Source organism: Rhopalosiphum maidis, chromosome 1 (assembly GCF_003676215.2).
Source record: "Rhopalosiphum maidis isolate BTI-1 chromosome 1, ASM367621v3, whole genome shotgun sequence".
In the NCBI taxonomy this organism is placed as follows: domain Eukaryota; kingdom Metazoa; phylum Arthropoda; class Insecta; order Hemiptera; family Aphididae; genus Rhopalosiphum; species Rhopalosiphum maidis.
In genome coordinates this window covers 13,380,438-13,400,753 of record NC_040877.1, presented here as the reverse complement: position 1 = coordinate 13,400,753, position 20,316 = coordinate 13,380,438, and the positions used below count along the sequence as shown (strand labels likewise).

General features: G+C 30.8%; 1 protein-coding gene across 1 annotated transcript in view; it reads left to right on the top strand.

Annotated features, from left to right (window-relative positions):
- Positions 1–12,391: 12,391 nt before the first annotated feature.
- LOC113560870 (neuroligin-4, X-linked-like) overlaps positions 12,392–20,316 on the top strand; it is a 295,089-nt gene continuing 287,164 nt past the window's right edge. Inside the window, exon 1 of the mRNA XM_026966983.1 lies at positions 12,392–12,983. The gene's annotated coding sequence lies outside the window, so the exon portion shown is untranslated. The remainder of the gene's footprint in view (positions 12,984–20,316) is intronic.

Here is a 20,316-nt window from a genome sequence, read left to right as displayed (position 1 = left end):
CCGACTGTACGAAAATTAAAGTAATTTAAAATGCTTTTCTAATTTAAGACGCGTGTAACATTTATTTTATACGCCCAACACACTGCAATACACTACTTTGTTGTGCACAAGGATATTGCGTGATACACTTAGTGCATTTTTAAACGGGTTGGGATATGTTAACTTGGCCAGGAATATATTTTTATAGGATGGTACAACGTGAGCCAGTAGATGGCTTGTTACAGCTGACAAAAGTGAATATTACATAATTTTCTTACGTGAGTCTACTTGGTTGTCTTATATGTTTCGTTTGCTTTTGCTACTTCTTTTTCCTTTTAAATAATATTGCTTTCGCCGGTATGATAAAATCGTTTCAAAGATGGTTGTGAAGAAGGTCGATACGGTTTTTATGCAATACATATATCGGGTCAGATAAGTAATGAAAACATTGAAAACTATGGTCTTTTCCGAAATCCAATTAGACATAGGTGGACGACATTTAATTAAAGTAGTTAGTATAAGCTAATAATAATAATCAAACACGAGATATAAGATTAGCCATATACATGCCGAACGTAACAAAGTTAGTACTTAACACTATCGGGTACTCTTACATTATGCGCATAACATTTAAATGTATACCTACTAAGTTTTATAGATACATATATATATATATATATAACTTAGTAAACAGTCGAGGAAGACGCTATCAGAGTTTGAAAACTGACTTTGATTCATTTGCTATTGATATTTAATTAAAAATTAATTTGTGGTTTTTTTGTAACTATTACTAAACAATACGAAAAAAAGTTATGCGTTTTCGTACTATAGGTTATTTCTACTAATTTAGGAAACACTTTTTATTGCAGTTAAAATATTCCAAAAGTTGCATAACACTTGATACGACAATATATTGTAAATTGAATAACACATGGTACCTACTTAAAACAGATTAATTTTTAAAATGTTCGATAATTTGAAGAAAATGATTAAATGATTAAAATTACTTACAACCTTAAAGCACCAGAGTGTTAAACCTTTGAAAAAATATTATAGTATAATATTGATATCACTTGCATACATTTTTTATGATACTAAAATTGGTACACATGTGTTACCTTTTACTGAATCTAATACTATAAAAAATTCGCGAAATTATTTTAAAACAAAAACAAATGTTGCATTGCCTGATAGAATATTAATATGATTTTCATTTATATAGGTTTTATGTTAGAGTGCATATATTTTCCTATGTTTTTGTAGTAAATATTAGTTTTTGAACATAGTGCCGCCATACAATGTGTGTTTCAATGAAAACGACTAAGAAGAATTTAGCGATTAGTGAATTTAAATTAAATATAAAAGTAGTTCACTGAATTAAGTTAATTGTATCATAAAAAGATAAATAAATATGAATTAAAAGAATAATTTCAAAATTAAATATATATATTTATATATTTAAAATATTTTTAATTCAAGTCCAATCGTTATTATATATTTAAAATATTTTTAATTCAAGTTTAATCGTTATTATATATTTAAAGAGTATTTATAATTATTCGATCAATCAGTTTTTCTTAGAAAAATTCAATATTTTTAGTCAGAACGTATTCAACAACTTTATTTTCCATTTAACTATTATACGTGTTATGTTCTTAATATAAGTTTAAAACTGAGCACATCGATATTATTATTTATTAATTATATTGAAATAGAAATTAAATCAATTTAACAGATATGAAATATCTTAGTGATTAAAATCATAATTGATAGTTTGCTAAATTCTGATACATTTAATGAAGCAAATTGTCATCGTGAAATAAGTTTAATATGAGAAAAATATAATATTACGTAACATTAAGTTAAAAACAGAGAAATAAATGAAAATTGTAATAATACCGAATACGGAATAAAAGCGAATCGTTGTATTCATATTAGAATCACCAAAACTCAAATAATACAACACTAAATATATTATTACAAAACGCTAGAGGACGGTCCGGTCCAATACGCGCGTCTCATTTGATCTTGAAATCCCAAACATTTTATTGTATCTTCTTCAGTCTATTCGGTCCATACGGGTTGAAATTCTATCCTGTAGCGGAATGCCCGAACCTCAATAATCAAAGACCAATTTTCGTAGAACATCATGCCAAATAAATTTAACGCAGAGACTTTTGACGCATTTTATTAATAATGAGAAAACCTATACAGTAGCAATGGCGGTGGTCAATACAAATATTAAAACAGAGTTTTCCTTAGAAATTGATGAAAGTTATAAAACGGGAAAATGTAGCTAATGCATAGAAAGGTAGCGATTTTTCTCAACTGATTAAGTTAAGATAATATAATCAAATGTAAGTTAAGTTAAGTAAAAATTTAGCTAATATTGGTATGTTTTAAAGCTTCGTCTAGTTACAAATTAACTGGCTTTTTCATTCGATAAGAAACAATACCATTCCTGCAATATAGATTAACTTAATACCAAATGTAGGTAAACTATTACTTATTAGTTTTTATCAATAATTACATCCATCAAATAACTTCCAGAGTAAACTACTATTATATATTTTAACTACAAAATAATAATTTAGACGTAAAAATGTTGTTATTTGTATTTATACAAACAGAACTATTTTATTAAATACATATATTTAATAATTTATAACATAAATTACATTAAATATATTAAACAAACATTGAACAACCGCTTTGATGTTCATTATGTTTCGGGCGCATCACTATTTTGATTGTATTAAATTGGAATTCAATGATATATCGTGAGAAATTATGAAATGATTCTGAGCGGAGACTGTTTGTGTAAGTATAACTTAGTATATTTCTTGATACGTTTTTTTTATGGCTATTAAAGTCATTTATTTTATTTTTAGTTGATAACATTTTTTTTCGAAAATATTTAATTTATCATATTATTAGTATTTTATCATTATAATAATGCATATTTATACCATATCGTATAACAGCATTATATGTTTATTAGATTATTATTAACTACCAATTAAATATTTAAAGATTAAATTACATTTTATTATAATATTATCACTACATTTGTATAAATAACAACGCCCACCAAAATGAATATATCATAATTAAATATCTAATAATCATGCATTTTAATATTTTAGTAATTGTCTGTATCTTCTTGGATATTTCTGTTAAGTTATTAATGTGATTTCAGCCACCCTTGTTTCAAACTGTAGAATGAAAAAAATAACTATATACAATCACTGAAATTACGAAATTAAAAATTAATGGTTTATTAAAAAAAAATGATTGAATTGTAATGTTTGCGTAAAAAAAATTATCTTTGCGTTAACACGTTATTTACGCTATAATTATAAATTATTAAATCTTATTTTCAAAAAAAAAAAAAAAAGTAGCGAGTTTCTTAACTTAGTTAATATTAATTTAATTTTAAATGTATAACCATTAACTTTCAACTTGACGGAATGTACGTAATTCGAAAGAATCAAAATATCTCAAACATCAATATTATCACACGAGATGAATGAAAGAACTGAAGAAAAATACAGAGATTCTCCATCTTGTCTAGCACGTATAATATACACATATAATGTGTATTATATTGTATAATATACAACGTATTCCTCTAAAGTTTAATTTTTTGTCTGTTCTAAACGGTAGCGTCTATCCGTCACGGTTTAAAAACGACTGAAAGCGAATCTTCCAATATACAATAACTGGTTTTTTTTTTTTTGTGTATTTAATGATTTTCATTATAATACGTATATATTATTTTCATATGAAAATAGGCCACCCACCGAGCGATTTCAAAGATAGAACAACCATTAAAACCAGACGTCTCCCTCGGCGTCCGATCCGGTCTAAGAGATTGCTGATCGGGAACGTACGCAAGGGGGAATCGGTACAATATCTATTATAGTATTATTATTATTATTATTTACATATAATATATATATATATATATATATACATAAATAATATAACCGAGGTTTCGGTGTTCAAAGGGACTGGCGTGAGACGATCAATCGCGATACCGTCCGCACGACGTCGGATAACAAATCGCAGGTATACCTATAATATTGTAATATCTATTACATTATCGGCAAGACAAGAAAAAAAAAAAAATAAATAATAACGCAAATCGGCGGTAACAAATGGTCGGTGTTCAGTCGTCTCCTTCCGCCCGCCGGGAAACCACCGTATTATCGTGCACGCAAACGCACACACGCACACCTTTCGCGGTGTAACGTGTACAGTTCAACAATAATAGTTGATATTATCTATCCGTACTATAGGCACTGCCTATGCCGCGTAGACACGGCGACTCGCGTCCCGACCAGCGGCGGATCCGCGTGTATAGGGTAATAGCAGTTGTTGTAGCATGTTGCGTGGGCGCGGCGTCGGTGCGAGTTGTCAGGTCGAGAGTGACTGATGAGAGAATTAATGGGTTGCTATAAATACGTGCGCGCGTATGAATACAACTACGAATTTCCCAATACTACTCACCTGTATGACTAGTACCGCCACCACTACATGCTATTATTATTATTATTATTATTATCATCATTAGTATCGCCGCGGCGTACGGCGATGAGATTTTGTCGGTTCATGTACGCTGTCCGAGAGTGAGTGAGTGAGTGAGCGTGAGTGAGAGAGAGAGAGAGAGAGAGAGAGAGAGAGAGAGAGAGTGTATGAGGGGTGGGAATTCGGGAGGAGAGAGTGAGAGAGTGCGACGACGAGGGCGGTGGAGGGGGGTAGGCGATAGGGATAATATCAAAAATAACGATTGTTACCTTTTATGCGAACGGCCCGCAATTATTTTAAATAATGACCGCCGAATGAAAAATGCATTTGTTCCGATCACACACAACAAACGACCGGCTATCGACTAACGCGCGCCCGTTAATATTTATTCGAACACACTATTATATTATTATTTTATTATATGCCTAACGTGGTTATTGGCTGACCGTCATCGTCATTGCTATTCTCGTCATCCGGGACGACAAAACTTTTGGTCAAATAATAACCGACATCAATCCAAAATATGTATGTGGTTATATTAATGCGGATAATACACTCAACGGTTTTATTGTGATATGTAATATGTTCTAATCGTTTACACACATTTCATATCGTCGTTGTGATATGTAACTAGATGTGTCATGGGTATTTGTAAAAGAGACCTATTATCGTAAAATGTTTAACAACTTTTTGGGAGAAATATGAAACATATTTTAATTAATATACGTCCAAGATCATTTTATACTTATAATCAAATTAAGAAAATAATTTTTAATAATGTTCGATTATTAGAATTATTAAAATAAAAAACACGATAAAAAAATAATTCATTTTTCTTGTGTCTACAATAATGTAACTATATTTATTTGTGCTTAAAATATAAAAGATGAGAATAATGAATGGTAAACAAAATTTAATTTATGATGCGGACTTGTAGCTCTGTTTTTTACGGAATATGCCTTTGACTAGAGATACACTTCATTGAGCCAATTCTTTGATTTCTCAGTTGTTTCCAAAAGTTGCAATTAAAGGTACTTCCACGGATTGTTCACACAAGTATTGAACACCACACATCCATTTTGACTAAAAATAAATGTCGATAAATGTTAGTTAATTTGCTTCAAACTAAAAATGAACGTTCATATTACACATTTACACGTACTACAGAAGAGTCTTAAAATTATGACTAAAGTATTGTATGTTACCGGAGAGTCGTAAACGTGAACGAATTTTCAAGAATAGGTTTAACTTATATGTGTAACTATGTACATCATCAAATGTCAAAAACGTAAATCCATAAACGAAATGTAGTATCAAATCGAGCTCAACATTGAATGGTTTTCGATCTCGATGATACATCGTTGCCGACAAACCTTCAATAATAATAAACAATAACATAATATTAACACCGTATTATTGTTATATATACCAATTGAGGATTGTTCCGCATGATCAAACACCGTCTACTAAAATAATAGTGATAATAATAATATCATCTAGTCGGGATTTTTATTTTTTTGTAACGCGGCGTGATGTATATGCAAAATAGCTACATCACTACGTTTTGACATTATTTGTGTATCACTCGTATACATTTTGTTATGCGTGTCATACGTTATAGTAAATAATAATACAGTTACACGAAGTCTCACGAACCAGAATAGATTGAAAAGTAAATATCACGAGGGAAATAATAAGAGCAATATGTTTGGCTTATTATTTTATTAATAGTACATTAATTAATATGTGTCGCTTAAAATATTGTGCGTACATTTTTGTGTAATATATTATTATACGCCAAGTAGTGATATTCGACAGTTATGTCACTAAAATGTCACTTTAGTCGATATTAGTCAACCATTTATATACAGTGATATGATCGCTGAGTAAAGCAATTGACCACAGGTAAATATTTGATTCGGACCAATTATTCAAATTTAAATTACTAATTAATTCGGTAAACTTTGATGGTTCATGGTCTGTAATGTATAATGGAGTGAAACCCATAATCCGACCATCGAATTTTTCATTGAATAAACACTGCCTAAAACACTCTATTCCGATGACTTAAGTTACAAACATTTTTATTTTCTGTGACATACAAAAAATAGAGCGTTACAAATTATTTTAAGAAATTAAATATAAAACGGCTCGAAAAATAACGATTTTATAAGTATCACATACATTTATTGTTATGCACTGCCACCAATTAAAAAAAAAAAAAAAAAAAATATAACAATAATAAATAACTTAAACGTCGGTGCGACGTCCATTTTATAATATATTATGTAAGCTATTAAACTATGTTGGAAAAAGCTTACGTCGTGGTACGACGATTTAAAGAGCTTTTCTCGTTGATTGTTAAGTAAAGCTGTATTGACAAGAATATAACCAAAGTTAATGAAAAAATATCGGCATAAAAGAGAGTTTCTTTGGTACATTCGCTTGGACGGCAACATTTCTTGTATCTATTCAACGAAATTCGAAATGTATAGTCACCGTGTTCTATACATTGTCTTATCGTCGAAAAATATCAACGTTTTGTTTTCACGTCACCCGAGCGCACGACAATACCTTTTTGGCACTACGCGTAATGGCATACACAAAATATACTACTTTGCCTTTGGAATTTGATGAATTAATGTTTAGCGGAGTTAAAACTCGAAAAGGTACCTAATTAAATAATTGAACGTTGCGAGACGTTGTGACGAGTACGGCAAAATAAAAGGGTTGTTTGGTCATATTATAATAGTTATTTATGTAAAACTATCAATGCGATGCTTGTTGACAAGTTGTAGAATACAATTCAAGCGGTAGACTGGGAACGTCAGTGTATAATATTTATATATTATGCACAAATGTTCATTTGTTCACATTAAATTTATTACCGATATTTTTTTTTCTCCATTGCCGGAATCATTTTCAAGTATTATACTCGTGAAATCTATATAATGTGTAGTTTTTATTCAAACACGAAATGACGGAGCGTTAATTAATTTACAACATTTGACAAATGCACGCATAAATAATAAGGATAAAGTTAAATATAGAGGAAAAAGTACAGCGCTCTATTTAAATTCAGAGTGTGAATTTGATTAAACATATTTGTACCTCGTTTGTTTTCATGAATTTCAAACAATGAATATTCGAGAACTTTATCTATTTATTCCCGCATAGTAAAACCATTCGTCAATACGAAATAATTATCTTTTTATAAATTCGGTATGTCACTAGAGATATTTAGCTTATTTTAAACAAACACGATTATTTTTATAGTAGAACTGGACATTTTAAATACTAAAATGTTTAAATTAAAATTGTCTCTTTTTTTCCTTAAGGAAATATTTTAAAGTAACTCAAAACGTGTAAAAAAATATTATTTGAGGAATGTGTGCAACTAAAAAAAAACAACCGAAGCGTTTATAAAATTTAAAATTTTATACCTTGTTTTTCTCACGCTAAAGTTCAGTATAGAATATTATTACTACTTAAGAATTATTATTCTTTGATTTTTAGATTTTAAAAATAATTATTTATTTTATTTTAAAGTAAAGTTAAAAATTAGATTAATCAATGTTAAAAATATATGATATGAGTATCGACGTAATTCATACTACGCTTTATCACTTACTACCATTAGTACGTTGATAAGAAATTTCATATTAAGTTGTATGATATATTATGTAAGTAATAGTTTGTATGAGTAAACACAATATTATTAACATCTTTAATATTAACATTTACAAACGTTTCCAATTTTTATGTTAATATTTCAAATAAATAAGTGATACCATGCATAGTAGATGAACAGAGGATTTCAAAAGTTGTCTTACTGAATTTTGTAGATTATTTCACATAGCGCGATAAATTAACATAAACATGTAAAAGCAAATTCAGTATTTATCTTAAAACCTATTAATACGATTAACCCATGGTGATAAATGTAAGTACATGCAGTTTGAATACATGCAATTTATTGTTTATAGTGTTTTCGTAAAACAATAACAATAATATTATTGTATTACACTTACATTATTGTAAACAGCTTTCTTAATAATATAGTTTTTTAATATACAATTATGTAATAGATATTTATTACTTATATAATTAACTATACTATGTTAATCTATAACAATGACCACCGCGGCCAAGGGTAAAACAAATAAATACATTTATAATTAATTAAACGGATATTAATTATATTAGTTATGAAATATGAGATCAGTATTCATCATTGTAACAGAAAATAAATATAAGTGTGACTTAATAATAATATGGTCGTTACGTTTTATGTTATGTGAAAGGATTTTGGTCTTATTATCAAACTCGCACTGAAATTATTGTTATTACGGACCTCTTATTTCCGTCTTTTTATTACGTATCGTTTTAGTAACGAACAAAAGGAAACAATTTCGGAGTACAGTCTACAATCACAAACTATTATTCGGTATTTCGGTATCACTTATTATTCCGAAGCTATAGAAACAATATTTTAAGTTCCAGTAGTAAATGAATTGGATTAGGAAAACTATTACAGAATATATAGTAATCGGGCAAAAATATTCACTTCAACAAATTTGTATTAAGTTTTTTTTCGAGAAAATAAAACAAAATATTATAATCTAGATGACATAATAAGTAGATTAAACTCGGAAAATATTTCTAGGGGAGATGGAAAGATTTACACTTAACTTTGGTTATATTTTTGGCACTTTTAAAAGTGTTTTATCTTGTTTTTTAATACACAAAAAAAATATTTTAACATCCTTTTAGAAGGAAGCTTGTCATAAATATTGGCAACCATTATTATTTTGAGCTAAAGTCAGTTCGTTGATCATAATGGATGATTGACAAAAAACAAAAAAAAAAAAAAACGAATTCATAATAATAATTAATGTCTGCGTGGCACATAAATGTGTTCGATTTGTATTGGTTATTTTGAATTTGTTTTTGACGACAAAGGAACGATGCATATGCTTGAGCGTTTTTGTTTTTTGTTTGAAAACCGGGACACTCGTGAAATACACATTTTCATCCGAATACTTTGAGTGGGCGCAACGTCTTTGATGTACCAAAAAACAGCTAGCTACATCGACGAGCTGGGATTAATAATAGAATTAATCCCGGAGAAATTCAATTTAATGTACATTTTTCGAGGGGTATAATACTACGTAGAAATAATATAATAATTGTCAATCTCGAAACGATGACAAATTACCGCTTGCAGAGGACGTGGTACAATATATGGATATGTAGGTGAGCGTATTGGATTTAGCTGAAAACATTGTTTTTTTTTTTTTTTTTTGTATCGCCTCAGGTATTAGTTATAGTGAAATGGCTGCACTCGCATAATCATTACAGATTAACTGGGCGGCTGTTTCAAACTGAACCGACGGTAGCTGCACGGTCGGAATTTGTCGGATTCCGTGTATTATAACGCACGACCGTTGAACGTTCATAGCAATTTCCAAACACGGCTCCTAGTGTTGTGTTATCGAGAGGGGACAAAGAGTACTGAGAAACTTAGAGAACCTAAGTTTGGTAAAATTATAGTGCACTCATATTATATTAATAAATTGTGTGTATATATAATATAGTAGATAAAAAAAAATATATATATGATGCTATTTGACATTATTACCAAATAGTCTGCACCCATCACAACTCTGTGGTTGGTTCTAAATATACTAACTAAGCGGTTACTTGATATACCGCACTAAAATCAGTACCTTTTCAATTTATGCTTTTTAATAATAACATTTATGAAAAAGAATATGTTGTTAAAATATTTGTATCTATTATTTTATGATTAGAGATATATTATGAAATTTTGACGTAGTTTGGAAAAAAAATAGAGAGAATAATTATTTAAATTATTTTTTTTTTTTTGGTATATACTGTAATATTAAAAAGCTACCTTTTCTGGTTCGGAGAGTTATCCCATCATCCCGTCTATATAGAGCGAATGAGAGACGATAGGAAATTTTCGCTTTTGCGCTCAATATGGCTTAGCACAGCTCCGAGTCGACGACATACGTATCACGCCACTTTTATTGCGTTTAACTCGATCGCCATGTTGCTTTATAAATTTTTACTGTAACAAACAACAATTGAGTTTGTGTGCAAATCGTAAACATTTAACGGGGATTTGCTGTCAAGGAAATGGTCGGCTTTTAACCAAACGCCTTGATGCACGAATCCTTTGATATTATTTCCGGTCAAAATCGATTTTAATGATGTCATCCAGCAGCGATTGACGACCGCAAATATTATTTATAACTCATCCGTGGGTAATATTAATCACCTCTGGGCATTATAATATCGCCATCAAACTCGCAGGTATACGATGACAAAAACAACAACAACAATAATAATAATATTTCAACATAAATGACCTTATGATTGGAACTTTGATCCCAGTAAGACACTCCGAAGTCATATTTATACACTTACGATACTACCATAGAGGAGTAGAGGAAATTTGAGAAATCATTGAGTGCCTAAGACCAAAAATACTAAAATTAGCTAAACCAAGAATTTTTCAAAAATTTAGATGTAAGTTATAAATCATAATATTATACATTCATATTAAGTATATTAATCTTATTAATTATAAAATACATCTTTTTATACATTTATAGTTAAGTATAATAATATTTTCGTGCATGAGATAGCCTCGAAAGTTACCTGATAATATATTTTAGACTTATTATGATATGAAATATGGTACACATTATAAACAACGCCGATTCGACACCCGCGTTGCGATCGAAATGCTATAGTTGCGGTCGAACTACGACAATGTCGGGAAAAGCCTACTTATACTCAGAGTGCGATATTACTCACGGCGTTCAACGATAACGCTCACCCCCTCCCCACGGTTGGCTTTAATTGGTAATGCATTTATTTAAATTCTAATTTTTGGAATAATTGAGTATATTTTCAAATACTCCGGTGTTTGGTGATTTTAAAGTCTCCTAGGCGATGGTCTGATGACACAGCGAAATGCAGTGAAAAATCCCCGAAAATCGGAGTTTGAATAATTAACGTATTATTTAAGGATAATTGAGGGTAAGCACGCTCGGCGAATATATATTTATATATAATTATACGGAGTATATATTATATAATAGGACCTACCGGCTCACGTGGGGTGCGTGCGGAAACCGTATATAATATTATACTCTCGCGAGTATAATGTAATGTTTGACATGCGGAATCGTATATAATATACACCCGACCTAACCTGGCGACGGATTGATCGAATCGGGGCGGACCGCGTTTTTTTTTTTATTTCCATCCACCGTCACACCGACACACTACAGCAGCTACCAGCTACCTTCGCCACCGCTACCGCGACTACTTCCACTGCCGCCGCCGTCTCCGCACACGGGGGACGTCCGCCACCGCCATACCCCGCGGCACTGACGACACGCGGACACGACCGCGTCCCACATGTGTTGACGAGATAACGGATCTGTCGATTAAAAAAAAAAAAAAAAAAAAAAAAGGAGGAAAAGAGGAAAAAAAGAGAGAAACCGACACGGCGCGCGAGAGGGAGAGAGTATACCATTCGACCGACCGACCGACCGACCGACCGTATCTCTCAAGGCGAACGCCGCCGCCGCCCCGAAGAACTACTGGTAGCAGCGGGTGGACACGACACGGCGACGCGACGCGTGTGGGGTGGTTCATGCGTACACACGCGAATGTAGAGGAATCTCATTCCTCCACCCCCGCGACATTCGCTCCGACCACGCACCGCCACCGCAATCTATACAAACCGCCCTCACTCGCCCGCACCGTATATACGCCGGCGTCCCGTTATTCCGTTTCGGCCACCGCCGCCGACGCTCCCGCCAGTTTCCGAGCAACCCTTCGACCGGCCGGTGCGGTGTTCGTCGTCGTCGTCGTCGTCGTCGTCGTCGTCGCCGTCGCGATCGTTCGCTTTCTGTTTTTCGCGTACACACCCAAATACACGTAAAATCACACCACCGCACACGCACACTCGTACACACGTACACATCACACACACACACACGCACACACGTTCTACACGAATAGACATAAACATATGCACTCGAATACACACTCACGTCCTATTGCACACACACACACACACACGCACACACGTATACAAAAATACACACACGCGAAAGCCGTAATAGAAGGTCGTAATACACGTCGTGGAAATATCAAAAATTACAGTGTTCCGCCGCGGACAGTGCGATCGCTATTTTTTTTATTAATATTTATTTTTCCACGTTGTTCATAGTTGATTTTATTTTCTCTTTCATCGAAATTTGAAAGTATTCAATTTTTTTTTAATCCGATTGTGTCTCGTCTATAGATTATCAATACTGTTATTGTATGTAATTGTTCGTGTTTCGGGTGTCCGTTCCAATGTGGTGTGCGAATGTTTAACGACGTCGTCGTCGTCGTCAGTCTCCCGAGTACACCGTATAAACATCGTGGTGAGTGCCATCACACACACGCGCGCGCGAGCGCGCACACACACACATACGACCGCGCGGAAACACGCGCGCGTGTCGAAAAAAAAAAAAATACGTACAAATAAAAAAAAAAAAAAGCACCTACTCTGAAATAGGTTTTTCTGCGCCATCGATTTGATTTATTGCGTCATTATATCGGTACTCGTCCGGAACGAGATTAAGATGCGATCTCGTCTCGTGCGCGACACATTGCAATTTTAAAACGAGTTCTCCGACGATACAACAATGAATTATTAGTACTCTACCGATTTCTGAAATGCCGGAAATTCACGAAGACGCGCGTTCATAAACTATTAATCTGTATAGTCGACGTATAGATAAACACGAAATAAACTTTTAATTACCCGATGCATTAATAAATATAGTGTCGAACGGAAAAGTCGAAATAGATTTTCGTTCAATTAAAAATTGATGGTTCGAATTCTTTTTCAATCAAAGTTCGTTTGTTTGGTATTTATTTTTTTCAATTATATTTTATTATTATTTTTTTGTGATTTTTTTTTCATTTATATAATTTTTTTTTTTTTTTTTATATTGTTACACAAACAGAGTAGTTTTTGATACGCATTAAAAAAACATCCATTTATGCATTCGATATAGTAAACAAACGCGTCACGGCGAATCGAATTTCTAAAATGTCCTAAAATTAAGATATTTGTTTTGGTGTTACCGCCTTCGTAATTTCTACTAATTGCGAACCTCCACTAAAACGATAATACGTGGGTTTTAATAAGTATGCAAACATAGGTTGGTCATAATTCACGAAAGTTTTGAACGGAATACCCTACATTTTTGGGATAAATATAAAACATAAAAAGTTAATTTTTGGATAGTGTTCAGAGCAAATAAGAAAACTATTTATGAGCTGAAAAAACTTACTTTTTCTGCGTTTTGTTTTTATTTTAATTTTTTTTTTTAAACATTTTCAAAAGAACAACGTTACCGCTAAAGGCGACATTGAAGTTTTTATGGATTTTCAAGTAGTATTAGTTTCACATTTAAAATATTCGCTATTGCATATATAAATTTTTTCTCGCTTGCTCTCCCTCCCTCCTTCTCTTAACCGTACCGCGGACTCGATAAACTTTTTTTCTGGTCGTCCCGCTACAATTCGAGTAACCACATCATATTGTTTCGTATATAGCAATTTTTACATTTGTAATTTAATACGATTGTACAATCGCTCTCATTCAAGTTTGACTCAAAATTATCGTAACGATACCGCCTATACGTAACCGGTCGTGGCAGCGTTGCCTGGACAAATGCAGCACATCATCACGTCATACACTCGTACTACATATTATAATATAATGGTTTAGAAGCAAATCGTCGTGACTAAATTTTAAATCGTCTGATTGCATTGGATGAATGCCCGTGGAATTAGCGGTGCCCGTAATGAAAAACCCGGAGACCTTAAAACTGCGGTTGAACGCCGAAATGACAAAGATATTAATTAGTTCAGCGTGACGTTACCCTCCACCTCTATATACATACACACATAAATATATATATATATATATATATATATCCTACAATTATCCCCTCGTAATTATTCGTCCTTTACATCTGAAGAATGGTGTCGTGTAGCAATTAAAATAATACAAAGCTCGTAAATGCAGTATTAGGTCGTATTATTTTTTTCCGTTTTTCCCTGTACGGGATCGTCTTGTAATAATAATATTAAATACTTTTTTACTACTGTGATTTACGTTATTTTTTCATTTGTTCCACACTTGAGTCGTATAAAATCATCGATAGAATTTTTTTTCATTTACTCACATTTCAGATCTCTAGAGGCAATTTGAAAAAAAAAATAACAAATTATATAAAAAATAAACCCTTCTGGTGTATGGAACTATCTCTCGAGAGTGTCATGTCATTTATTTTTTATTTTTTCCTCTAGTACTCAATTGGAGCTGTTACGGATAATAATCGAACCACTAGTGGCCGAGTTCAAGGGACTATACGGAATTGGCACTCGAGGGAAAACGTGCACTTGATATTTTCAAATTATATTTTAATCGATTCAATGATCAATATCCCACTGGGGGGTTGTTTTATTTGGTTTAAATTCGTTTATATATAGTGTTCGATTATTATTGTTATGTATTATTTACAAGTAATTTTGGTAAAATAAAATAAAACAAATAACGAGATTTATAATACACTAAGATAGGTCGCAGAAATAGATTTCTGTTAATAACTTTTAGTTAAATTATTTATAAGACGCATATAAAAAAAAAAAAATAGTGAAAACGACTATTATGGAATTCCAAAAATTATTTCAAAAAAATTATTACACTTCAATAAATTAACAAAACAATTTTTATCAGCGAACTTATAGAATTTTAAACGGTTTATTTAGTCAAAATTTCAAGTGCCTATGTTATATAATATTATAACTGTGACATAATTGAATAGGAACACGAAAATTGACAGAACAGATAGTTATTCTAAAAACTGCATGATTCACAATGTTGATTTGTTTGTATGATTTTTTAGAAAATAAATAAAACTTCAAAATGTTAAATAAAATACGCACTATATACGGTCGATGTCAAATCGAACGGTATGTCACTTGAACATTTTCAGTACTTACATTGTTCATCCTAAAAAAGGTATTAGGGGAAAAATATAACTCGTCATTGACAAATCTAATAAATTTTTTATTCAGATCTGAATACAAAAGTAATAATAATACGCTAGAAAATAAGCTGAGAAAATTGGAGATTTTTAATAGATTTACTAGCACAGAAAAACTGTTAAGAATCTCTCCATGAAAATATTATTCCTGATGTTTTAACATGACCGTCAATCGTCGAATGCACATTTGATTTATTAATACCTCTAGGAATCTATATTTGTGACCGTCTATGCCCTATGGTATACGTAAATTAAATTATGGCTGGCAGCACGCGTATTATACTGACCAAAATACACTATATTTTTGTTTTTTTTTATGTTTGATTTTCTGTTTATCTTGCTTTTTTGCTGCCCGTTGATAGAAATACGAATGAATTTCGACCTCATGCCACATACATTTAAGATTCGGGCAGTCATATAAATGATGGCAGTCTTATTACAGTCCGAACCGGTATCATTTATTATTAACACGTCAACACTGAAATAATAATAATAATAATAATAAAAAATAAACAACACAATTGAAACGTTTATTTCAATATGAAAAGTGTCTGATCACAGTTACAAATAAAAAATACAAATTATATCTTGATTTTTTTTTTTTTTTTTTGTTCGTTCAAATGGACTAGTTACTCATCTCTATTCGTTTACATAAGTCTCGTATGCAATTTTCTGAATCTGAAATTTCGATTGTTGTACATTTAGAACTTTGTCCACGTTTTCGGTTGATCATCAATCAACGTGTCATGTGCGGGTCGTTTATTTTCTTTTCGAAGTGCAAAAGTTTTAAAAACCACAAATACTTGTCAAAAGGAAACAAAATGACCACAGTACATTTCGGTATATTGTGTGTATAATAAAATATAGAAACTATTACATTTAAACAACAAAAAGTAATTTCCCCGTATTCGATTCCGCGAAGACATATGTGGTATATTTATGCAAATTAAATTATATTACCTAACTCGATTCGTATTTTTTAATATTCATAAAAGTAAATAAATATTGAATCATATTATATTTCAGTGAGTAATTAACAGTACAAAAAAAAAAAAAAAGGAAACGAAAACTTCTGATGAGTTATGGTTTGTGAAATTACATAATTTGATATATAATCGTTTTAAAATACAAACATGTACACGATGATTAATGGACGTTTGGTTTTTACAAGCAGTCCAATCTTTAAAAATCAAAGCGGGAAAATGTAATATAAAAATGTATTTTAGTCATTACGTTATTAATTTAATATATCAATATTATTAATATATTCCATATGAATTTATGCAAAACGGTCGTTGGGAAAAATAGTGAACTATTCATTACAATATTCTATAACATTATTAAAATACATTGCTATATATAATAATTATGCTAGGAGTCACTTGTATAAGCAGATTTGATTACAAACAATAATATTATAACGGTTGATTGCGTAGTCACAAACCATAACCATAAACCTAACCTAACCTAACGTTAGTGTACTATTTTTATCGCATTGCGCCAATATATTATTATAATTGAATTATTTATCTCGTGCTGTACAGGTCTGATGTATTTTGCATATAACCTCCGACATTAAAATTGTTATGCGTTATAGAGTTTATTGAATGCAAACTGCAGGCAGCAGGCCTTCTGCTAAAAAAAAAAAAAAAAACTATGAATATGCAATATGCATAAAAAAATAATGGATATGTTATCATTTTAAATACAATCATTTTTTAGAGTTCTTACAATATTATTTCTTTGCGATGACTATCGACTATTTTATCGTGGCATTTACCCGAGTCGTATAAATTTAAATCACTTAAATATTATTCAAATAGTTCAATATAAATTAATTACGAATAACGCTGCGATGGATGACAACGTCAGGGTAATCATCGAATGTCTAATGTTCAAATAACTTAGATCAATATTAGTTTGATTATAAACCACAGTTGAAAACTTCTACAAGACGCTAATACCCAAAACCGTTTGTTAAGAAGAAAATCACGGTACACTATCAATTAATGTAAGTAAGTACGTAATGATATCGTGAACTAAATGAAGAAAATAGTATACGTTTGTCATAAATGTATTTACAGTCCATCAATATAGTGTTAAACATAATATATCATACTGCCATCGCGAAAAAACATAATTATATATTTCGGCCTTAATTGTTTTTCCAACAGCCATCGACGTGTAAACATTTCACACTATAATTTATGTGGATGGACCTATAAGTTATTGTGATCGTGTTTCTTATTTAATTTTTCGGGTACAATTTTATTCAATAACTATTTATATAAATTAGAAGAAATTCAGTTAATAATGTGTTTGATAAACATCTGAAATAGGTAATGTTTAAAACACTCACTAGATTTATTTAAATTTTTATGAATTATGTGTTACAGCCTGAGTGATTAACTATAACCTATACGATAATAATTTTTGTTTTATAAAGTTTTTTGATAATGTTTATTTTCCATCAAGCTTATTTGCTGCATTTACTTTAAGTGATGTGTAATTGTAACGGTTATCTTAAAAGCAAACGATGAATACATTACCTATACATTATATTTTATAATGAGGTATTTTTTTTTTCCTGAAAGTCTACATAGATTATAATATTTTGTATTCATTGTTAAAGTTAACCTATTAAAATGTTTTTAATCAGTTGCTGTAAGTGTTTTGTATTATACATTTTGCTTTAATGCGTTTAATAACACTTTCGCAACTCTGCTATTGTTGAGCTTTTACTTTTAATAAAACGATTATCGATTCGTGCAGGAATTTAATATTAAAAAAGAAAAAAGATTAATGATGTTTATTTGATAGATTGATATTAGCTAGATTTTAGTAACGATAATATCTTTCAACGAAGCTTTTAAAACAATAACATCATCTAGAAGACGATATTGATTTATAATTAAACGGTGCGTCCTAAACAATAATATACGTCGAGTTATGTAATGTTCATTTCGTATTATTCAAAACAAATTATGAACAATAATTGTTTAAACGTAGTTTTTTTGTTAGAGCATACAACGTAAACGAATACAAAACATATTATTAAAGTGCGAATCCAACGTGTGACGTTACATATTTTCATTAAACATGTTAATACAAAACTTCTGAGTATAAACTATACAACTAATGAAAAATGAAAATTATGTACATATATATGATTTATACTAATATGGTGTACGAAGAATAAAACAACAAACAATATTTTTTTCGGATGTTAATATTGTGTACATAAGTATACATTAAATACCAGATGCATGCTAACACTTATTTGTCTTTTTCAGCAAATATCAGGTATATATTATTATTATTATTATTATTAGAAGTAGCTATGTACTGTCTAACCTCACCCAAATAACTTGAATTCTTGGAATAAGATCTACTCTTGTAGTATTAAACCGCCAAACAACAAAGTCTCGTCAAACCGTTCATTTCCCAAGGTAGTTGAACACATTATTATGTTAGTACAGTTCTTATTATATATTTTATTTTATAATATATTATTATATTGTTGATGCAACTTCGTAGTATAGTGGTTTTCGAAGTTTAATTACCAACGTTGCGCAGTGTGTTAAAATTCACATTCGTTTATTTATTTTTTCACTGCGTTTTGCACCACGACTTGATATTTTTAAGCCTTTTTAAGAAAACGAAACCTATTTATCTTATAAATTAGCATACAAAATTACTTTAGATTTTCCGTCTATTTAATTTTCATATAGTAAATTTTAACCATTTTTGAAGTTTTAAATTTTAAATAACACTATTTTAACTAACCGAATCGACGTGTTATTTTTTAAAATCATCGTCGACACGTCGTTCCGTAAGCGATTTACTAAATTCATATTCATCAACTTTTATGCATTTACCTGCAGCACTCGTTCCATATAATGTGTTATATTACTTAATTTATATCAATAATAATCTCGTAGTTTGTATTTAATTAACATTATAAGAATCATACAAAAATTATTACAAATAGATAAACAGCGTTGACCAACTTTTTACGTTTCTGGTTTTCGTGTATTCAAATTAGAAATCGTTAAATTACTTTATTGTATTTAATTATACGCAATAAACGAACTATAGTCCAATTTAAAAATATATTTCAGTACAATACGAAACACTTAACGTATTACTATTATTATTAAGTCTATTCTCTAGATATCAAACATAATATCAAAGAAGACGGTTCCTCTTCATTGTCGAATTTCATTATGCGAGAAAGGGTAGAGTTGGAAATATAAAGGAATGTGGAATGTTACATTAGGTAAGGTCAATCAAGTGGAGACTTTGATGTCCATACCGACCAACGGCCAAAACAAGTTTCCTACAAAAAAAAAAAAAAATAACCGAAATTCCGATAAATGGCGTCTTACATACTTTATACACGTGCAAACTGCACAAATTGTTGAACTAGAATCGGCCTGTACAAAATCATTTTTAAACGAGCCACGTAATAGCGATTTCCAGTAGATTTAAGTTATAATATTTAATAGTTCTTTCTAACCGCTACGTCTGATCGATCCGTCATCGCTATACGTTTCTTATTTATTTGAGTTTTGCATAATATTATATCAATGTACACCGTATCACAGAAATGGTATAATATTTTAAATGGAAACTTTTCACTGTCGTTGGA